The following is a 24793-nucleotide window of genomic DNA, read 5'->3' as shown; positions in this document are numbered from 1 at the left end:
GGCAGTTCTCTGGCACACAATGGATGAATCTTCTTGAAAGGCATGAACACAAGGCATGGTGACAGCAGAAAGAGGACAAGAAATTTTCCTCCAAGGAAACTATAATTAAGTAAATTATCAACACACAAACAACAAGCATATAGTTTCAATTTGTTTCACAATGTTTTAATCTACAAAGATTGTGGGAAAAACCAATAGATGAATATTAAATTAAAATTTATAATTTGATCTAAGAATAGATGCTAATTAAGTTTACAAAATTATAAAAGAAATAATTTTTACTCTATACATTATAAAAGAAAATTCATAATCTTCTATGCATCATGTACTAGACTTTACGTTTTTAATGTGCTCTTTTCTGTACACCATATTTCTACTACTAATGCCATTTGTGGTATGGGTGCTCAAGAAATAGTCTAGCTGAAGATTTTTTAAGGAGTAGATTCTTAATTATCTCATTGAAACAACTGGCAGAAATGTGATGACCTTTCATCTGAATGTCTTCTTTCTGTAGAAAACATTATTTCTATGAGTATCTTCATTTAGACTAACTAGACAGATGAAACTATGCTGAACAGGATATTCAAAAAGCATATGATTTAGAACTGAAATAAAAAGCAGATAGTAGGAAGGATATAAACAAAATTTGCAATTGGGATTCAGTGGTTATAAGAGAAGTTTGCAGAACTTAAAAAAGTGTGATAATTTTATTCACAGGGATAAGAAGTTCCACACCACTTACTATGGGTTTAAAAAAACAAAGAGAAAGCAATGCTAAGAAATAGCTTGTCAAGAGGGAAACAATTATAGTATAAGTCAGAAGCTGGGTTTAATAAAAGCTGAGTCCTTTCATTAAGGGACTTTCATTAAAGGACATGTGGAGCAGCACACTTGGAATTTTATATCGAATGATTTGAATTTGTAAAATGTGAACACAAGCTGGCCTTTGTTCACACTGACTCTGATAACACACACTGGTTCTCAGAGAAATCGCCTGCAATAGGAAGTAGCAGCTGACGCCTCCATTTCTGTGTGACTTCTCATCTAGGCCGAGACGAACTGGCCTGATCGTCACACACTGCACTTCATAGTGATTTGAGTTTAAACATTAATGAGACATACATAAAACTAAAAATACTTAAACTTTATTTCTATGAAAAACTCTGAAAATGGATGACTGTACTGCAATTAAAAATGAATTTGGAAGGAAGCAAAGAGAGGTATATTGGGGGTTTGGGGGGAAAGAGAAGGGAGAGATGTAGTTACATTAGTCTCATTTTTTTAAAAAAAATTAAAATACATTCATGCATAATATTAGAGGCATAGGGAGAGCTGTGATATTTTATGTGAAAAAAGCATTATGCAGAATTGTTTTAGGGTAAATATAAGTGTAATGAATATCATAAAAATAATAGGCCTTGAAGTTACATATAGTTAGGCCTTCAGAGAGATAGCCTGGCCGGCTCTAAAACGTTCCTCACTTTTCTGAATTTCCATTGTAACATCTGTAAGACGCCATTTTTAAGAGGAAGAATTAAAAAAAAGACCTGTAACAGGTTTCTATGTAAAGCCTAATGACGATACAAAATTATGTTGAGTAAACAGTGATGGATAAATTTGATAGTAGCAATGACTGCAGAAGCAGCAATATGAGGAATGTACCACATTGTCCAATCATGACTTCAAACAATATCAAGAGGAAACCAACAAAATTTTGACTTTGTGGCCTTTTGTGACAGAATTATGTTTTTCTTTCTATTTTTCTACATTTATAGTTTCCCTGTTTCTGAAGTTTAGAATGGGCATGCATTTTTTGGTAAAAAAAAAAATCATTTCAAAAGTAAATCATAAACAGTAGCTACTTTGAGGAAAATAAAACTAATCTATTTTCCATTTAATTAATGATCTCAGGCCGTGATTGGCATCCAGGATCTGATTCTTCAGGAGGTTGGCTTTTATATTCTTGACATCCTGCAAGCACTAATGGCAGGAACTTTCACTTCAGAAAGTGATGGTGATAGATGGAAAGGTATTAAGAATCTCAAGATGTCTTTATCTTAAAAGTCCTGTTTCTGAGGCAGAGTCCTTCCACTGCATGATTTCTGGTGTTCTGGCTTCTTTTTAAATTCCCATGTGCATGAAACTTCCTTTTCAGGCCAAAATTGCATTGCTTCTTTTCAGAGTTTAAAACAAGAGCAAAAGTTGTCTTCAAGAAGTTCGCATGCTTAACTATCTTTCCCACTGTGACCTCACAAAGGCTAGTGGTACCTTCTTATTGACTCTCATATATATTAATTCATAAATATTTCCCCAAATACCAGAGATTTTATCTAGAGTAAATTCATTTTATCAAGGGCATTTCCCTCATATAGAGTGGTATTGACCTACCACATGAATACAGAAATGGTAAAACAAGGAACTCCAAGACCGCCTCTGACAACCATGCAAGTTTCCCAAGTACTCAGTACAGAGTGCCAGAGCATTCCAGGGATACATGTTTCTCAAATCTCATTTTGGACGGAGATCGCTAAATCTTGAGTCTCTGAAGAAAATTACTCTAGGCTTCACATGTGCACCTGTGTCAGCTTGGAACAAATTTATTAGGCTGTACATGAAGTTCAGAGTTAGAGTGCTAGCATTCATGAAACCCTGGCTTTAATCTCCAATGCTGCAGAAACAGACAGACAGACAGACAGACAGACAGACAGACAGATAGATAGATAGATAGATAGATAGATAGATGCTAATCAATAGAAGACCTAGGACTTATCATTGATACTGCCACACAGATTTTGTCAAATGACACTCTTTGTCAATAAAAATATCACAAGTAATCTATCTCTGCATCACAGCAGGATGGAAATTTTGGGCCTCTGTGTGATCTAGTTTGTCTGGCTAGTTTCCTGCCAACTCGACACAAGCTAGATCCACGGGAGAGGAGGGAGCCTCAACTGAAAAAATACCCCCATATGATCAGGCTGTAGGCCAGCCTGTGTGGCATTTTCTTAATTAGTGATTGATGGAGGAGGGCCCAAGCTCATTGTGGGTGAGGCCACTCCTAGGCTCATAGCCCTGTGTCTATGAGAAAGCAGGCTGAGCAAGCCATGAAGATTGAGCCAGTAAGCAGTACTTCTCAGTGGCCTCTGCATAACTCCTGCCTCCACATTCCTGCCCTGCTTGACTTTCTGTCCTGACTTTCTTCAGTAATGAACTGTGATGTAGATGTTTAAGCCAAATAAGCCCTTTCCTCCCCATGGTGCTTTGGTCATAGTGTTTCTCACAGCAATAGTAACCTTACCTAAGACAGAATTCCAAGTTGATCTTGTCAGGAAATGATATCCAAAGCCCAGGCTTTTAACAGACATTTTAGGCTTTTCACATAGGAACTTGAATAAAGGACTTTCAGGCAATTCTCACATGCCAAGAACAAAATAAAATGTTCTCTATGGTTTTAAGAACTATCTCCAGAGGCCTGAAATCTTCACTCTTGTTTTTAGGACAGAGTACCCTCCGTGATGTCCAAGGCAATGATAATGATGCCACATGCAGCCTTCCCCAGCAGAGTATGAATTACATCTAATTCTTCAGTGTGGAAAGAACGTCTAGGCACTGAAATAGTTGCAGCCATTAAGTTCTCTCTAAGCATGGAAACCAGCCAAAACAATCTAATAACTGAACACAAAACTTCTATAATCAACCATTTAAAGAAAACAATGTATCAATCTCTTTAGTCCTCAATGGTCAGCTTTGGGCTCAGATATCAGGAAAAGTGATCAATGCAATTCAAGTTCACTGCGGCCTAGAATATGGTCTCTGCAATTAGGAACCCCCAAGTCCTATTCCTCTTGACAATCCACAGCCTTTTCATCCAGATGTAGTTCTTGCAAGACCTCCTGGCAGTTCTAATTTTGAGAGTCATTTCAGAAAGATAACTCTACCTATCTGCTATGATATATTTGAACAATCACCTATGAGAGAATAAATAAATAAAGTCTCTTGAAATAGTTCTCCAGCTGCCACTTAGTTAATATCCTGTTTAGAATGTATCCTTTCTCTGGCACAGTCTTCTTGGGTCAACTCTACAGGTATAAGATGGCTGAGAATTAATATGACCAGCTGACACTTTTTTAAAGGTAAAATTTAATTGGCTAATCCTATTGGACAATTTTGGTATTTCTTCGAAATTGAAAACCCATCTACAATGACTTTAGGTCAGAATGTTCACATCTACCAATTCAGCTAGCACTTTCCAATCTTATAGCAAGAATATGCATGAGGAAATATAAAGCTTTTTTAGCCTTCAGAGGCAAAATGAGTATTTAATATAAAACATTGGCATCAACAGTATAAAATGTACAACAGTAGTGTTTTTCATAGGTAACTAATATCATTAAATTTTTTGGTAATGTATATGTTGTAACTTTTTTCTATTTTTCTCAAGCTCTAAAACATAAAATTTAGTTCCTTTGCCATAAATTACAAAATCAGAGTGAATTAATTCTAGAAATAATAATTTATAATAGGGAAATCTGGTTAGCCCATAAAATATTCATTTGCTAAAATGTCACTTAGATGATAACTTAAGCATTCTCCTTTTTTAAGTAAGGCTCCCCTTCATTGTCACTGACTAAGAACAATGATAAATAGCTCTTGAAATCACAGGCTAGCTATTGGCAGAAAATAGAGGCTTATATTAATGACAGGAAAATCACCATTCTTTGTAGGTGTTTATTAGTTTTCAAAAGAGTGAATATTAAAGTTCTCCCATTTAACTATTCAAGTCATTCATCTGTGCAAATATGGACACACGTATCTGGTCATTCACAGAAGTAAACCTAACTTAAAATACAGCAGTCGCCAAAAGAGCCCAGATCAAATTCTTGTTCTCTAAGCTTCCTCTTTGGTATCAGAAAAGTGCATGTTAGGTCTCATAGAAGTGCTGTAAAGTGCTTTTCTTGAGAACAAGTAAAACCACACTCATCACACTGAAGAATGTTAAGAACTATGTAGTTACATCTATTAGGAATTAACTCTATCACTGACGTCCATATGCCCACACAACAAAACTGGGCAATGACTGAAAAGAAAACATGACACATGGCCTAAGTTCATATGTGGAGTTGCAATTCAACATCACACAGCACTTTTGAACTTTCAATGAGTTAAATAACAAGCCTTTTAGAAACCACTTGTTTCCAGGATGGTTAACACAGTCAAACTATGAACACTCATTAAGTTAGTCACCATCTTGGAAAACTTCAGGACATAGTTGGATGCCATGATATTAGGGCCAAGTGCCTCATACCTTCACCACACTACACATTGTCATTTAAATTGCTGCAATGCCTTGATTTCTATAATCAACAAGTAAATGAATCATTTAAAAACAATTAGTCTCTGGGATAAATTACCATACCCTCTAAATGAGCTTGCATTTAACAGCATAAAAATAACATGATCCTCTACTAGCTCTGCCTGCCTGCCTCACACTCCAGTGTGTACATTTTCCCTTGGCTGAAAGTAATGACCTGGTTAATTCACTCAAGTCATCTAATTTCAGTCGACTGAAGCCAAACTTAACCCGGTTCTACTACTATCTGACATGTCTCAGGAAGCAAAAACTTTGATAGACCTGGTTGTTTTCTCTCCAAATACTATTTGGTATCAGACTTTGATACATGAGGGACTCTGAATAGTCCTGAAGGGAAATTGAAAACAGAACTAAAAAGTTAATTCTCAGTCCTAGTTGTAAAAGCTGTGTGGGTCCTAAGCTTCTGAAAACAAATGGAAAAATACAGTCCCAGACTGACAGCCTAAGTCACTGTCACAGTCGCAGTAGCTGGACCACTATTGATATGAATTAAATAGTTACTTTGTGTTCTGCAATATGCAAAATTCTTTGCCTCATTTATGCTTCATTGTGGTTCTCTGAGTTCATTAAAGTAGAATTCAGAGCGTTTTCAAAATGGTCAATGATGCTTACTTAGAAAGTGACGGGCAGAGTCAGGATTTAAAGATTAATCTGTTTGGCTTCTGAGACCACACTTTCCCTAAATGCTTCTAATTCTAAAGCTAAATTTTATTTCCCAATTTCAAATAATTACCCTAATTATAAAATCCAAAAGTAAATATTATGCAAAAAAATCTGCGAAGGTAGCAGTTGTGTTTGGATAACATTCTCTTTCATCTGAAAAGACTATTTCATGCTTTCCAAGCAGCTCTACATAGGACCTTTCGTTCTATGATGCCCTAAGCTGAGCAGGAGGGAGAATACATATGACTATTATACTTGCTTGGCATGTAAGAAAATACAAGCACCAAGAAGTGCAAGACCTGGGGAGTTGATGTTCAAGATCATTGACAACCAACCTAGAATACAAACCTTTGTTTCTTACATACATGTTTACATCTCTTCATTCATATTCTGTCATTCTGTTCGTTTGTTTCTATGTCCTTCTATCCATACCTCTCTTTCATACACATCAACCTTTTATTCTTCAAACTCACATGGATAAAGGACAATAAATTCACTGTAGCAGTAGAAGTAGGAAAGTACTCCCATTTGACAATAATTCTGTGGCTTAAAAAGTTTTACATAGCAGTTTCCTCCCAGATGAAATCTTCCATCTTAGAGGGAGGCTCTTTAAGACACATGATCTTCTGAGTGGGGTGGTGGTGGTGGTGGTGGTGGAACATTCCATCTTTCAGAGGAACTCCTTAAGCTCAAAAGATAAACAACTCAAACACTTAGAAAGTCTCTCAAACTGACCAAATACTAGACCCCTCCACTCCCAAGCATGTATAAACAGTAAGGACTTTTAAGAAACACACTGACAAGCTAAGATGCCTAAAAGTGGCTCAGACCACCAGATACCTGGAAGGAATAGAGGCAAGGAAAGCTCCCAAGAAAACATACAGATCAGCCAAGCTGCCTAGAAGAGGCTTAGGCCAATGGAACTACCTAGGAAGACATTCTCCCACCTCTTTGGCTGCCTGCTAGTTAGACAGTGCTCTCCAGGTTTCCAGGGGTCGAGAGCTGGTTCCCATGCTGGACTGGGCTTTCGATGACACACCTGTCTCTGAGTCATTTCTGGTTCATTAAGTATCCCCTCACCCACATTTCTATATATTTCAAAAAAAAAAAAACCCTACAGGTTCACGTAGTTGGACATTGGTGGTATCCACATTTCAGTCTGTTGTCAGTTCCCTATCTGGGGTAAGTAGACATTTACTCATGTCTCCCTGGGAATGATTTCACAGAACATGGGGGTGGGGAGATGGCTCAGTCAGTAATGTGTTTGCTGTTCAAGCATCAAAATCGAAGTTTAGATGCCCAGTACTCACATAAAAAGCCAGGTTGATGGAATATTCTTGTCATGACAGTTCTGGAGGAGCAAAGTCAGGAGGGGCCCAAGGACATGCTCGTTCAGTCAGTCTAGCTGTATTAATGAGCTCTAGGTCAGTGAGAGACCTGTCTCAAAATTAAGATGGAGACTGTAAAGACACCTGATGCTAAAAAGCTGGGTGGTGGTGGTAAAGACCTTTAATCCCAGCACTCCAGAGGCAAAGCAGTAGGATCTCTGTGAGTTTGAGGCCAACCTGGTCTACAAAGTGAGTCTGAGGACAGCCAGAGCTATTACGCAGAGAAACCCTGCATTGGAAAACAAAACAAAACAGACACCTGATGCTGACTTTTTACCTGCATATGCACACAAAGGAAATAAATTAATGAAAGTAAATTTAAACATTCATGTTGGTTCATTCAGAGAGATCCATCTCTTCTATGGACCAACACCTCCTGACCTTAGCAATGGGGGTCAACTGATTGTGATCTAGTATACTTACATTTCCTCTCTCACTTTCTTCCTTCCCATTCTGCACCTTCTGTCCCAGATGGCCTCTATATACAGAGATGGCAGAGGAATAAAGTCTACGGAAGTGTAACCATGAATTAAGATGAATGTTTGTGTTTTAATTCAACAGAAAAGGCAAGCTCCTAGGGAGTTAGAAGAGCAGCTCAATGGGAGAACACTTGCCCTTGTATAGGAGGCCCTGGGTTCTCCCCACAAAAATTCATCAAAGAAATAGAAGTTTCCACTGTGTCTATAGGAAAAAAAGTCTAAGAAAAACTAACAAAATAATAAAACTCACCATTTTAAACTCATTTGAGTAATGACCTATCAAATTACTTTATTTCAGGAATCTGGATATGGTAATAAACATTAAGTACTTTGCATATAGTAGAACCTAATATGTTGATTTTATAATATTAGATTTATGTCTCTGTATCATGATTTAGATACTATAATCTGAATTAACTACCTTAAGTTTTCACTGGAGATGACAGAGAAGGTTAGGGAGGCAGACAAATGTGAAGATAAACAAATGTGATTTCCTAACTTTCATTTACTACCTATATATCATGTAGTATGCTGTCCTCTGAAGGTTTGTTCCTTTCAGAAGCAAGTAGTTAATATTTATTATCTTTTCAGTACAGCATTTCTAGGCCTAAAAATCAGCCACTGCAGGTATATGCAGGCAGTAGTGATTGATGCATTTAAAATGCAGCCACAACCTCCCATGAAGAGATTTAAAGACTGAACTAAGGTTGCTGCCGATAAAAATATATTTTGGGGGAATGAACGCTACTCATAATTCTGGAAGATGATTACATAGTGAGGTCAGTAGAGCATATATTTCAACACAGTTAGAAGGGGATTTTGAATATTCTCACAATGAAGCAATGGTAACTATTTGAGGGGTTGCGTATGCTAATGGTTCTGATGTGACCATTTCATAGTCTGTTTGTGTATTACAGCATCACCTTGTATATCACAGATGAATATTTGTCAACTAAAAGAAAACAAAGGTACAGGAATTACTGGATGGCACTCTGCACACAGACCTGCCACAGCTTCTGCTTTGCTGTCAGCTTCTGGAATGAAGGAGATTAGAGGCAGGATGGAGGTATGTGAATAGGGTGGGAAATGTGGAAATCTCTGTACTTCCCCCATGGATATTCCAGGTCTACGTGAGAGTAATATGTTTTGAGTGTTTTTATATTTTTCTGAAAATTCTTAATACTGATGTTTTACTTATGTAATTTCCACTCCTCCCCCATCAGTTCCTCCTATGTCTCCTACCATTTCCCCTCAAATTATAACCCCTTCTATAATCGTAATAGTAACACACACACGTAACCTAAGTCCACTTAGTGTCACTATTGGTGACATGTGTTTAGGACCAATCACTTGGAGTTGGATAATCTATCAGGAGTTTCAGTACCTATGTTATTTCACTTTATCCTTCCACTCCCAACCCATATACATAAAAACTCCTTGCAGAAACCACCACATCTTAGCAGTTAGAAAAAAACAGCAGATACAACTTTAGATTTTCGTCCCACAACCCTTTTTTAGAAAACACTACTTCAGGTGTGTAAACCTTTTAGTCATCTGCTCAGTCGGAACCTTCTGTTCTTCATCCACTCATTCAATCACCAAGGCATTCCTTGGATGCCTCATATAAGACATGGCACTAGGTACCATCTGCACAGGAATAAGGGGAAGGAGATGCCTGTTTTCTTGAAGCTAAGATGATAGTAGAAAAGGAAGAAAATACAACATGAGCACTAGAAACGTATAGAAAATGTCTGGAAGGTTAAAAAATAAAGGTGCATAACGCAGAAGGTTAGAGGGAGGTGTATTTCAGGTCTGAAATAAAAAACAAGTATGAAAATGAAACATGTAGGCAGAAGTTTCAAGATAAGATGAGCCACCACCATATAGAAGCCTTAAAGGAATGTATATAAACCAGAAGGAGCTGGTTATTTTGGGGCCAATATTAGGGTTTTAAAACAACCCTTGAGTTTGAGCTAGAAGCTTTTGGGCAGGAGGGGAGGCAGCTGGAGATAAATTTGCAGACTTAAGCAGAGTCTGGTTTAGACAGGGACCTGCAAGCTCTTTGGAAAGAATTAGACTTTGGATGGAACGTGAATCTCTGAGGAGAATGAAATGAGGATACTCAATGCTATGCTGTGAATTACATTTTTAAGAGATCACGAGGATTTCAGTCAATAAACTAGGACAACGTCATGTGAAAGGAGACCGGAAGGAAGGCTCAGAAAGGACACTGCACTATTTCAAGCAAGATACAATGGTGACCTAGGTCTTAAACTCTTCCCCTAGTACCCCTCTTTAGCCATGGAATTTTTACACAACCCTAGGTATACAGATGTACATAATAGTATGTAAATATATAGATACATAATAGGTATATAAACACTAATAAACCATGAAGAAATTTATTTTAAAACAACTCAAATGTTTATCAAAGACAAAAGCAATTTTGCATACTAATGAGGTAGAGTGCTTGTTTATTTTTGCACAAAGAAATAGATCTTGGCTGAATATTGGACATTTTGGGATTCAGAACATTATCAATATCTTTCAGAGTTCATCAACACTTTGATTTTATTAGTATCAATAATAAGAATGCCATTTCATATAAATACACAGTACAAGATGGCAGAAAGATGTCATGGGTCACTTCAGAAACTATTGAAAATAATATTCTAATCTTAAGCCAAAACTCATTTAACCATTTGTATGAAACTCAATCAAGTTGGCAACTCAAGCACTAATTTTTAAAATTAAACCTTCTAACAACATATGTCCTAAGTTTGCTTCTCTGTGGTTGTGAAAAAACACTGACCAAAATCAACTTGGAAAGAAAGGGACTTATGTGGCTTAGAGAATGGGCCATCACTGAGGAGACTCAGGGCAGAACACAAGCAGGACAGGAATCTGGAGATGTGAACTAAAGCTGAGACCATGGAGGAATGCTGTTTATATTTCTTTCTGTGGACTTCTAGGCTTTGTTTTACAATCCAGGCCCACCTACCCGGGGAGGACACCATCCACAGTTGGCTGGGCTTTCCCACATCAATCATTAATGAAGAAAATGTCCCCCCAAAATGCCCACAGGCCAATCTGATGGAGGCAATTCATGAGCTGTGGTTTCCACCCAAGTGATTCTGGTTTGTCTGAAGCTATCAAAGCTGAACTAGCACAACATACAGTCCAAAGAAATACTAACGTGATACATGCTTAGGATTGATAGTAAAAATACTAAAAGTCTGTGTTTTCTATAATTAGATCATTACGTTGCTATGAATGCAAAAAAAAATGCACACTAAAAAGTATAAATTCTGCAATTCAAACCTTATATATTATCAAATGCAAGCCTGGACATTTCCAACAACCTCAGTTGGATTTGCATAGCACAAGGGATTTGCAGTGTAGAGTGTACATCTGTGTGCTCAGAACCAAGTCAAATGAAGCAACATGCCTGAGTGCTGCCAGAAACATCTCAGATTCATTAAGAACTTGATTTTGAATTAAATTTTGATCATTGTAAATTCATTGACCTTTTCTGTTTATAATTTTTCATGACCTGTACATTCAGTTACATTGCCCTATATGGGGATGTGACCCACAGTTACAAAGCTCAGGGCCTATATTTGAAGGATGACAGAAGGAATATGTGGAAATGTGAACAGCTTCAAAGGATCATTTTGCAGGTAAACACTACAGGACTGGTACAATGGATGAGAGAATGACAGAGAGAGAGGCATCCTAAACATCCAGTTGGAGTAAATGCATGTGCATTGGTGCCATTTCTCAAGAAGGCTTGGGCCTGAAGAGGTAACAGGCTCCCAGGGATCAAACTAACCCAGAAGTGGGGTGAAGGGAAAGAAGAAAGATTTCTAAACTTTATGAGATTAGAAATAGCAAGGATCTGGAAATAGGCCTAGGGCAGTATACATCTGGAAAGACACATTTCAAAGAGATAACAATGGTTGATGTTTCTTTTGATTCCCACGAGAGCCATACTTTTTAAAAAATTTATTTTTAACATTTTTAATTATGTGTAGGGAGGATACAGAGGTATCAAATGTCCCTGACGAAGGAGTTACAGGTGGTTGTGAGCCACTTGACATGGGTTATGAGATCCTATCTTGGGTCCTCTGCAAAAACAGTACAGGCTTTTAACCACTAAGTCATCTCTCCAGCCCCCACAGCCATAATTTTTAATATGAACAACTTTATATCATTGGTCTGTCTAGCTCTGACATCAATCATTCATTACAAATGAGCTCTGCCTTTTAGTCTAGCAATAATTAACACTGCTTTCCCCAGGTTTATCCCTGTGGGTTTATTCCTTAGATTTCCTTATGCACACAAGTTTCAGAGTAACTGAAATTTTATTGGAAACAGAATAACTCAAAAAGAAAGACAGTAAGACTTACTCTCTTGTGTTTTATAAAGAGGAGGATTGTCCATGCACACACACAACTAAATAGACACATAGGAAAACCTGTACCATCTATTGTGGTGATGGTAGTGTCTAAAAAAACCCTGTTTCCTCCTCATTTATTAGAGTAAAATGGCAATCAACCAGAATTAAATCAAAATTAGCCCGCCATCTTGGCAGTGAGAAGTCTCCCTTAATGTTGAGGAAATATACTTGTTAGCAGCCTGACAGAATAATTCATGCAAGAAACTGGTTTAGCAGATTTGATTCTCATGCCAACTTACTGCAGATAAAGGGGAAAAAAGGCATCAGGGAGAAAGGCAGGCAATAGAGAACATCAAAGTGACTCAATATTAATCATACTTTGACTCATTCACCACCATATAAGCCTCATTACCCACCCCTCCATTTATTTCCTAAGCTGAGAATTATGTTGTAAATGACACCATTCAGAGGAATGACTGTGCCATGAGGATCATTAAGAGTTCTATGCCGAATATAATATTTTGGAGTTCTAAATGTCAGTTTTTGCACATAATAAAATGAATACCTCCTTTTACTTTGGACTCTAGACTCCTCAAGTTACCATCACACTTATTTATTCCTTATGTTCCTGGGGGATGTCAGCCATTTAAAAAGTCAACTCCTTCACTACCTCTTTTGAAACCATGATGGGTAGAAAATGTACAAATGAAAGGTAAATAATTTTCATAATTGAGACCCCAAACAGCAAATGTTGTATGTCTTCTCATACATATGGATGTTAACATTTAAGTTTTCCATGTGTGCTTCAGTGCAAAGAAGCACAAAGGCTAGGTAGCTAGTAAGGGACCAGGGCAGGGATTGTGGGGAGAGGTAGATCGTCCATGGAAGGGGAAATAGAATACAGTGTTGTAGAGAGACAAAAAGGAAGCTAGATGAGGAAAAGCAAGTGAGGAGTGGTGGAGGGGAAGTACAGGGTAAAGGAGGGAATATGAGAGACAACTGCTGTGGGATGTTCTGTATGGCAAATGTGTTGCTCTGATTGGTTAGTAAATAAAACACTGGCCAGTAGTCAGGCAGGAGGAAGTATAGGCGGGACAAGGAGGAGAATAAAGCTGGGAAGTGGAAGGCTGAGTCAGAGACAATGACAAACAGCATGTGAAGATGCGTAAGCCACAAGCCACGTGGCAAGGTATAAATTTATAGAAATGGATTAATTTAAGCTGTAAGAACAGTTAGCAAGAAGCCTGGTACGGCCATACAGTTTGTAAACAATATAAGTCTCTGTGTTTACTTGGTTGGGTCTGAGCGGCCGTGGGACTGGCAGGTGAGAGAGATTTGCCCTGACAGTGGGCCAGGCAGGAAAACTCTAGCTACAGACAACTAATACTGAAGGCCTCTTGAAAAGCTACATGGAGACCTAGTACTGCAGAAGCTTCCATATATATATATATATATATATGGAATATATGTAAGGAATTTAAATAGAGTCACCATATAGTGGGAGATACAATGCCTCATCTAGACATTTTATATCAGAAAGCAAACCACCCCCCAATGGCAAAAATGAGTTAAAACTTGTTGAGTCATTGGCTAAAGGGGTCTCAGGAAACCCCCAACATCACAAGCTGTTGATAAGGCTATTAGTTACCTTCCACAACCTAACAGTAAAGCTGTATGACCAAAGACAATATCATCACTTATATCATTGAACATGAAGAAATTTAGCTGGTGCACAACTAGAAGCTTTGCTCCCATTGACTAGTGTTCATACTTCTAGGAGGTACTCTACATGCTATCAGATAAAAGTGATTACATTTTGCTTCAATATTACCCAGTTAAATCCTGAAACCTGTAATATTGATCTGCCTGCAAAATAAACTGGTATAATAGTGGCGCAAATGTGATTAGAGCAATCAACCACTTTTCGAATGAATTTAAGACCCACTGCATGAGATAGAACCCAGACTTGACACTGCTAAAGTGACCAAGAACCTGAGACTAGGTAGGTCATGGTCCTTGGATGAAAACCTACTATGATTATTCTACTAAAGGAATAGTGCATTACTCAGTCCTCATCAGAGAAGCTTCTTCTTGCAGTATATGGTAATTAACACAGATATCCAAAAATGGAAAATATATAGAGAGAAGCTTTGAAGCACTCAGCCCTAAATGGGATGCCTTTATTAAACCCTCCTCTCAACTCTCAGGGATCTGTACAGAAGAAGAGGTGGAAAGACAGTAAGGGCCAGAGGGGATGAATGACTTCAAGGAAAGAATGTCTTCCAGACACTACAGGGCAGATACACATATGAACCCACAGAGACTGTGACAACATGCACAAGACCTGCACAAATTCAAACCAGACAAAAAAAATCTCAGGATGGGCCGGGCGGTGGTGGTGCACACCTTTAATCCCAGTACTCGGGAGGCAGAGGCAGGCGGATCTCTGTGAGTTCGAGGCCAGCCTGGTCTATAAAGCGAGTTCCAAGAAAGGCACAAAGCTACACTGAGAAACCCTGTCTCAAAAAACAAAAACAAAATCCAAAACAAAAACAAAAACAAAAAAATCTCAGGATGGAGAAGGGGAAGTGGGTACAAGGTCATACCCTTCACCAAGAAGCTAGTTGCAACTGATACCTTCTGGAAAGGGGGAAATCAGTTTTTTCCAATTTATATCAACCACAATCGAGGACAGGCTCCATGCCTAGGATTTATTGGCCAACAAAAAATGGACTCCATTTTTTTTTTTTGTGTGTGTGTGTGTGTGTGTGTGTGTGTGTGTGTGTGTGTGTGATGTTCAATTCAGGCTCATTTGGAATTATGGATTATTATTGTGGAATTGCATACCCAATTTTGAATTATACTAAATCTGGTACATCTTATCCTCTCGTGTTCAACCACCAGTGTCCTTAATAGACTGTGGGATTACCCTTTTTCCTTTTGAAAGTCCCTATATCAACTTATGCTCATCCAAGTCATGCCTAGAATCCAGATGCATTTCTTTTTATAACAGCAGTGGTCAACTATTTCTTGCATCATTCATTCAAAAGCCCCCAGGAAGCTTAAAGTCATCTCTTACACAGTAGTGTTCTCTTCTTCATGCTTTAATATCAATTGCTCTTAAGGGGTCGTTTGAATTTGCCGTACCACATTTGACACACAGCTTGCCATAGCAAAACTACCATAAATCACACTACTGCCACAGTAAACTCGAAAATGCAATCCCCTTGATGACTTTCCAATTTAGTAGATGTCTTTTCACCCATGGCAGCCTGAATAGCATTTTCCAACACTTCGGTAGCTGGCCAGGAGGAGGAAGTTTCCAGCTCAGTCCCTGCTTGATTCTGTATCTTGCATCAAGTTGTGCATTTGTATTAGGGTTTCATCATCTACTTCTGATGGACAACAAGGAGGAATGCCAAAAGCTTGTATTGTTCCAAGGCTCTGGACCCTCCCTGGCCAACAATTCAATGACTCTCCCTGGCCAACAATTCAGTGGTCAAATAAAATTTGTCATAGGTTTCTAACATTCTAAATATACTAAGTTTTTCTTTGCCGTTCCCCTCCCCCCATCCCCTGTGGTTTAGTTTTCTGTCTTTTCTGGTCATTGAATTTTTTGAATTGAGGGAACAAACTCAGAAATCTCCTAGACAACTGTCATCACCCTTGATACACATGAACACTGCTTACTTAGGCTTGCTCCTCAGACTCACTCAGATTGTTTTCTTATACAGCCCAGGGCTGAGTTTGTTCCCTCAATAGTAGAATGGGCCCTTCCACATCAATCATCTATCAAGAAAATGTACCCACAGACTTGTCTACATGCCAATCTGATGGAGGCAATTCCTCAGTTGAGGTCTCCTCTTCCCAGACAACTGTAGCTTGTGCTAAGTTGACAAGAATCTAACCAGTAAAATATTCAAGTGTTCCTAATCTAAAGTTGCGTTCTGGAAGGTGTACAGCAATGTCATGGAAAACATCACACTTTATCATGAATTGAGCTTACAATAATATAAATGCTAAACTTTAAGAACAAAAGGACAGCGTACTCAGAACCACAGGAAACTTTTGGATCAGGAATTTACATGGAGTCACAGGAAAGAGACAGAAATAATCAGGATATTTATTCTCCCAAACATTCTTTTCTTAGCTAACATGGCACATATTTGCTCAATTCTCATTTCTCTGCTATTTATCTCTTTATCTATCCTTCCCTCTGTGTTTCTTCCTACCTCTCACCACTCAGCTTCTAGCTCTGTACCTGCCTCTGTGGATGTTTAATCTCCATATTTCTTAGCACTCTACTCAACACATCTTTTCTCTTTTCATTTGAAACCCTCCCTAGAAAAATCTTTCAAAAACTGCTCCCTATATATTTATGTTGCCTAAATCTTTACGCCCCCCTCCTCCATCTTTTTAGAGCTTCAGGCAGTAAGGACATCACCTACACAGGTGTCTGAAGCTCACTGTGATTACAATGAATGTATGTCTTGATTTTTCCATAAACCTATTTCTCTTCTAGTCTCACTCTCAATTAGAAGAATCACCACTGACTGACCCAGCTGCTGAGCCCAGCAAGTGATAGATCTCCTTTTAATTTATTTCTTTTCCTACACTAGTATCTAATCACTAAGACACATAGAGCATTTCTACCTCTAAATATTTCTAGGTATCTAGGTTATATTTGTGTGTATGGTGTATATGTATGCACATGTACGTGTATACACGTGTATGTGCACATGTGTGTGTGTTTGTGACAGAGAGAGAAAGAAAGAGAGAGAGCATAAACAAACATGTGTACTTGTATTTCAAGGTCAGAGATCAATATTGGGTGTCTTTCTGTAGCATGAATCTTACTTAAAAGGTCTTACTAATAAAAAGAAACCCAGGAGCCAGATACTGGGGTGAACGCCGAAAGATCAGAGAAACAGAACAAGCCATATCCAACCTCACCTAACCAATTCCTCAGCTGGTCTTGTTTCCTCAGACTGAAAGCCTCTAGGTCCTCATCCAAATGGATCTCAGCTGAACTGCTGCTAGAAGCTAAAAGCTTAACGGGACTCTAGTTCCTGGTCCTCAGCCTTATATACATTTCTGCTTCCTGACACCACTTCCTGGGATTAAAGGCATGTGTCACCATGCCTGGCTGTTTCCAGTGTGGCTTTGAACTCACAGAGATTCGGATGGATCTCTGCTTCCTGAATGCTAGGATTAAAGGTGTGTGTGCCACCATTTTCTGGCTTCTATGTCTGTCTAGTGGCTGTTCTGTTCTCTGACCCCAGATAAGTTTATTTAGGTGCAAAATATATTGGGGGACACAATATCACCACATCTCTCTTTGTTACTCTCCACTTTTTATTTTGGGGCAGATCGAACCTGGAGCTCAGCAATTCAGCAAGAGTGGATAGCCAGTGAGCTCTGAGGGTCCTCCTGTCTCTATTTGCCTAGACCTAGAATTGCAGGCACACACCATCATGCCCACCTTTCTACATGAATGCTGGGAACCCAAACTCAGGCCTTTGTGCTTCCATGGTAAACACTTTACCAACTGAGCCATCATTTTTGCCCCTCTAGCTATCTATGTAAACAAACACTCATCTATCAACTGGACTTTGCTTTTTACTCTCCAACTAATATTCTGAATTTATACATCCAGCCAAGGTCCCAGTTCTTTCTATACGTTGTTTTGAAATTTTAAATTAAAATAAAGCAATTTTCTAGGTCAAAACTGTAAAATCCAAATACACCTACATCTTAGCTAATAACATTCACCAACATAAATATATTGGTTTCAACACTATACTGTGATTTCATAAGATTCTATCACTGGAAAAAACAGGGTGAAGGCACATAGCACCCTCCATACTATTTTTGCAAATTCTTAGGAATCTTATGTGATTTCAAAGTCAAACATTATACAACCTTAATTGCACTCTTTGCTTTCTTCTCCCACTCCATTTTAAAACCTTTAAATGAAATCCATGTGTTCTTAAATAAGGCTACCCTCTTTGCAAGAGACTTTCCAGTCCATTCAAGGTCTAGTCTACAGCATGCTCCATTTTCCATTTCCCTTTTTGGACTTGTATGACAACTGTACTTGTCTGCTTTTAGTCTCTCCAAAAGGGCTCTCTCATGCCTTAAGAACTTCAAATAAGCTATTCCATCTGCCTAAAGCAGTTTCCTCAAATCTTTGGTTGGCTTGTCATCTGCCTATTTTTCAGATTTCTGTTAAATGTCCCTTCATCGTGGAAGTGTTCCCAAATTGACTCTATTGATTCATTCCCTCAGTCTAGATGAATTAGCTCAACTTGTAGTCACATCCACACCATCCTTTATCTGTCCTCATAACTCCTTCAATGGGCTGGTGAGATGGCTCAGTGGGTAAAGATGCTTGCACCACAGTTCTGGAGACCTGAGTTCAATCCCCAGAACCTACATGAAAGGTAGTAGGAGAAAACTGACTCCACAAAGCTATCCTCAGACATGCACATGTGCTCTGTGTCATGAGTGCACTATCCCCACACCCACATACAAATAGATACACAATAACAATATTTTATATAATTTTAAAAGAATGCCTTTTATGTTTAAATAAATCTTCACGCTTCTAATACCTTGCTAAATATCCCCTCTCTTACCAGTAGTCCATAAGCCCACTGTGGACAGGGGACTCAAGTCTGGCAAGAAAATATTTACTGTGAAAATGAATGAATGAGGCTTTCAAATTGTAACTAAAATCTAGTTTTTCTCTCCATTTCCTCCATTTCATCACTTCCCAAGAGTGCCACTGCACTCTGTGTGTGTGTGTGTGAGTGTGTGTGTGTGTGTGTGTGTGTGTGTGTGTGTGTGTGTGTGTGGTGTGGGCATGTTTATGTGTAGAGAGAGTGTAGTTTGTTTAGTAGGATTCTGCTTTTTTATAAGTAGCAGTATATTTATGATAGTATATTAACCAGAATTTTTAGATGGTGCTATACCAAATATTACAGACACTGTGGGAAGTGGGATGTTATTCCAGATGCTAAATTAGACATAAATATAGTTAACAGAAATATAATTATGGTGTTATTTAAATATCTAATAAAATGGGAAGGAATTCAAATACATAATTCTGTTTAGAAACAGCTCTTTAGGAAGCCTATAGCCTTACAGTCCATTAAGAATATGATAGCAGGGGGGCTAAAGATGGCTCAACAGATAAGTACATTTGTTGTTCTTGCAGAAGACCGAGGTTTGGTTCCCAGCACCCACATGTCAGCTCATAACAGCCTATAACTCTGATTCCAGGGAATCTGGCACTTCTGGCCTCTGATGGCTCCAGCATGTGTGCGGTGCAGACACACATTTATATAGGTAAAACATCATATCATATACATAAAATAAAACCAAATCTTTAAAAAATGAACACAGTAGAAGAACAATCACAGAAAGTGGATGTGCTGTTCTATGTTACTGCCCGACTGTATATGCTCACTCTTGCTGTCTAGTGCAGTTTACAGTAACACAGCAAGCTTAGCTCCATCTAAGGCACTTTCTAGACTGTTGTCTGAATGTCACAAGAACTATACATTATTCCAAAAATCAAAAGATAACTAAGCTACAAGAAACCACTAGAGAGCCAACCCCAGGTTGTGAAAACAAAGACACTAACAGAAGCAGAGTTCTTGATGTCATAGCTGAAGTATGAACACAGGGAATTTGAAGTCTAGTGTCTCTTCTGCCTACCTATGCACACAGATTTTCTAAACTGCAAAAGGGGTGACAATTTGCAAAGCTTTCTATCTGGGATATTAAGCCCTTAACTTCCTGTTCCTATCTTTAAAGTACAAAGAGTGGTTTAACCTCTACATTTGGAAGCAACAGGAAGGCAAGTGAGATTGATGATAAAGGAAGATTAGGAACCAATTGACTAATTTTTCAAATTTCTGAATTTGGATATTTAAGACCTTTTGAGTTCTTAACTTGCATTTTCTCACAAGCATATTGTAAATTAGATTCTAAATGAGAGAGTTTGGAAGATAAAAGTCATAGTGAGCTTTATGTCAAGTGTGACCCAGGAAGAAATTCATTAAGAAGAGCTATGATGGTGATGCTTTGGAGAAACAAGTTAGGTGAGTTCGAGTTAATGTTTTAACAATGTACTATAAGTTGTTTGTGCCTATATTGTTTGTCTTTTTAATGGTTATTTTTTTTTTTACCAAAGGCACATCACATATATTTTATCTACTCACTCATGCAGTAGAGGTTTTTTAGTTTGTGAATTAGTGTTCATTATAATTCACTTGAGTGAGGTTTAATATCCTCTCTTTGATATTAAGATCACATTTAAAAGCAAGAAAGCAACATGAAAATAAAGAACTAAGCCATATTGTTTCCTATTTAGCTGCGCCAAGGTTTTAGAAATCAAAGCCCTGTGCACTCATGTTCCAAATGCCAAACAGAAAATGTTTGTACAGGCGCAGCCCTTCAGAGTAGTTACAGAAGGACAGGTGAGACCTGTCTCCGTCTCCTTCCTGCTCCTCTGTACTGATTGTTCACAAGGCTGCATATGGCCTCCAGTCCTATCTCCTGCAAAATAAGAATGAAAATAATACCTGCTTCTAGGGCTGTGACAGTTGTGCCACAGCAAGAAGAGCAATAAGGTGCTCAGAATAATAAATGCAAAATAGATAATAGCTATCCTCAAAATACAGGAACATCAGACAAAGGACAAAGAGAGGTGTGGCATGGTGTCTTGTAAGACTACCACAGACATGAGGTAAGAGAGGACCGGGAAGCCCAGTTACTGTAAGGCTTACAAGACTGGACAGCCTGTAGGACTGGGTAGAAGCTGGTTTCCATGTCCACGCGAACACCACTTGTTAGATAACTGAGAACACTTGCAAACTATCGCTTATTATTACAAACAATAAACAGTCAAACATTCATTACTTTTGGATGATGACCAATGTTCCTGGTAACCTTTGTATTATAAACATCTGCATTGCATTTTTTTGTTCCATTTCCACCATCAAAATTCTAACTTCCTTTAGACCTCTTCTTTTCTAGGTAGTGTAGTATGTTTTCAAGTAAAACTATATCAAGAGCATAAAATTATATTAAGTAAAAAGTATCAAGAATCATTTCATATTTCTGAATGGACCTTTCAAATAAATAAACAAAACATATTTTGTAAAGTTCTTTATAATTTGAAGAAGGTCAGGATTCATTTTTCTCTAATAAAAATCTCTTAGCTTCCCTAGAAAAGCAAAGAAATTACTTTCTCTCTAATCAAGAACAAAGAGGCAAGAAAAAATGTATAAATTTGAGAAAAATAACTTAAGCAAGCTATCAAGGGGTATTGTCGGCCAGCTTTATCTGTTTTCCTTGATAAATCTCCACAGAAGCTTAAAGAAGTCCATTTTTGAGAGCATTTAACTCTTATGTCCTCAGTGCAAGTGTGAGCAAGAAAATGGTGTCATCTTGTCCCTGTGCCAGGGATCATAGAGGTTGGAGGCCAATACTCTCCACTCATGTTGCCAATGACTATAAAACAGCAGGTCCAGTGATGTCATTTGACTTATAGATATGTTCCATGTGGCCTGCAGTGGCATGTTAAAGGAATGAAATAAAGGGTTCAGAATAGGTGATGTCTTAGGCCATGCTTTAAAGAGTCAGCTAATTTCTTTTTTTTTTTTTTTTTTTTTTTTGGTTTTTTTTGGTTTTTTTGGTTTTTTTGGTTTTTCGAGACAGGGTTTCTCTGTGTAGCTTTGCGCCTTTCCTGGAACTCACTTGGTAGCCCAGGCTGGCCTTGAACTCACAGAGATCCACCTGGCTCTGCCTCCCGAGTGCTGGGATTAAAGGCGTGCGCCACCACCGCCCGGCGAGTCAGCTAATTTCACACTTTAAAAATAAAACTGCATTTCTGTCTTTTCTTGACACCTTAGCACATTTGGCATCACTGGTCCCATTTTCTAACAGGTTGAAGGTAGGAAGGTGGTAATGGGCGCTGTACTGTTTCCCCTGGAAGGGGCTGGCACTCTCAAATGCAGACCAGTTCCTCCCTGACATGCCTGACTCAGAATAACTTCTGTCTGATGCCTGTGGATATCAGAGTCTATCTAACCACATCTCTGATTGTGTGGACAGTGGGATACCAAAAAGAGGGAAGAGTCTGGATCAACCGGTCTCTCTCCTCCCATCCGTTACACTCACTTGAAAACTTTTCAAAAGTTTGATTTGGTAGCTGATAACCTAACTGCACAACTATGAGGCACAGCATGCCGATTCTATACATGATCCACTGTGTAACGACAATAACAGGACAATTTGCTTTTCCACCTTGAACATCATCTTTACCTGTCATGGCACTTCAGCCTCCTGCTAATTCGGAAACATGGCATCATGCTACAAGAATGTTACATCCAATCCTTCCAAGCAAACTGAAATCCTTTACCCATTATTATTCTCACTATCTCTCCCACTCCAATCTTTTCCAACATCTACTGACCACTGTTCTACTGTTTTCTATGAGATCAACACCTTTAACTTTAAAACTCTATTTGTCTTTCTGTGCCTGGCTTACATGGCTTAGCATGATCTCCTCCAACTCATTTCACACTACCACAGATAACAGTGCTTCGTTCTCTTCTTTTTCACCTATTTATTTAATTCAGTTTTTAATTCAACATAATTTTTTCGCCATTTCATACATAAATATAATGGGATCATATCTACCCTCTATTATCCTCTCTTAACCCTCCACAGTCCTACAGAAATCACCTCCTTCCCAACTAATCTCTTTTGTACCTCCATGTCCTTTTTTGACCCACTGAGTTTAACTAGGGAGATTTATATGAATGTGAGTAGGGGATGATTTACTGGAGCACAGATATCTTACTGGTGGTTCCACCACTGAAGAAATTGTCATCTGCCTTCTCAGCAATCTGAGGGGCAACAGCTCCTTGGGAGGTTGAGGGCCTCATCCATGATGGAGTGTTAAAGGGCCCAGTCTCATGCAACTGACCACAGCTGCTATCAGCGCATGAGTGCACTCATCATGTCACATCCAGAGGACAGAATTTCATAAAACTTTTTCCCACACTCTGGCTATCATATTTTTTAAAGATTTATTTTGTTGTTTATTTATGTCTATATGCATGTATACCACCTATATATGGATGCATGCATAAGCCTGAAGAAGGTGTCAGGTCTCCCTGGAGATACTGACAGCAGTAAATTACCCAATGTGTGTCCTGAGAACCAAACTCTGGTCCCTCTGACAAAGCACAAGCACTCTTACCCAACGAGCCATCTCTTCAGCCCCCCAGTTCTTGCATTCTTCCAGCTCGCTCTTCTACAGTGTTCCTGGGACTTTCTCACTTAGGGGTTGGCACTGGACAATCACTTAGTGTCAGCACTTGGACCAGTTATGGGTGTGTTCATCAACCACCTTGCGCTGCAGAAAGCCTGATCCTCCCAACATGAGCCAGGCCACAGTTAAAAGCCTTCAGTGTAGGGCAATGATCTTCAGCTTTGCTCACATTTCTTGTAAAAGAAAATATTTGAAACCTATGCATAATTCAAATTTGACATTTTAAGATAAAACTATCATATCAGGAGACTCTCTCTTGACAAGCCCACACCTACCCTTGGGTGTATACAGTTATTTTCCTAAGCACCTCTCTCTTTCCCATAATGCTAGTGCTCAACTCTATATTAAAACCTTTTCTTAAATAAACCTTGCTCCATTAAAAACTATTGTATATTTCTTTTATCATCCATCATCAACCATTTTTTAAAATACAAGAATAAATATATTTAATTTCATTCCCTCCCTTCTTCCTCCTCTAACTTTTCCTTTTCCTTCTCTTTCCCTCCCTCGATGCCCGATTCCCCTTTCCCTCCTGCTCTTCTGAGTACTGAGATTATCTGCATGGCACTTTAGCTTCCCTCCAAGTGTACCCACTGTTCCCTTTTGCCCCTAATAAATTCTACTTTTGATTTACTTTTCCTATAGAATGCAAGATAGTTTTGATGCCTTAAAGTTTTTTTTGTTTTGTTTTGTTTTGTTTTTTTCCGGAGCTGAGGACCGAACCCAGGGCCTTGCGCTTGCTAGGCAAGCACTTTACCACTGAGTTAAATCCCCAACCCCGCCTTAAAGTTTTTTATTAATTAAATTTATTCATTCACTTTACATCCCAACCACAATTTCACTTCCCTCCTTTCCTCCCATTCTCTTCCCTCATCCCCAATCTACTCTTCCTCTGTTTCTGTTCAGAAAGAGGCAGGCTTCCCATGGGTGTAAAAAAAGCATGGCATATCAAGTTGATGTAGAACCAAGCTCCTCCCCTTGTATTAAGGCTGGGCAAGGCAACCCAATATGAGGAATAAGTCCTTGGAAGCCAGTCAAAGCCTTAGGGACAGGCCCTGCTCCCACCACTAGGAGTCCCACAAGTGGAGCAAGCTACACAACTGTCACACATATGTAGAGGGCCTAGGCTGGTCTCATGCAGGC

At 38.7% G+C, this 24793-nt stretch overlaps 1 protein-coding gene across 2 annotated transcripts in view; it reads right to left on the bottom strand.

Moving 5' to 3' along the window:
• Prkg1 (protein kinase cGMP-dependent 1) overlaps positions 1–24793 on the bottom strand; it is a 1191370-nt gene that overhangs the window by 1037306 nt on the left and 129271 nt on the right. The gene's annotated exons all lie outside the window — the stretch shown is intronic.

Source organism: Peromyscus eremicus, chromosome 1, assembly GCF_949786415.1.
Source record: "Peromyscus eremicus chromosome 1, PerEre_H2_v1, whole genome shotgun sequence".
NCBI lineage: Eukaryota > Metazoa > Chordata > Mammalia > Rodentia > Cricetidae > Peromyscus > Peromyscus eremicus.
The sequence above is the reverse complement of the archived record's forward strand: the minus strand, read 5'-3'. Positions and strand labels throughout refer to the sequence as shown.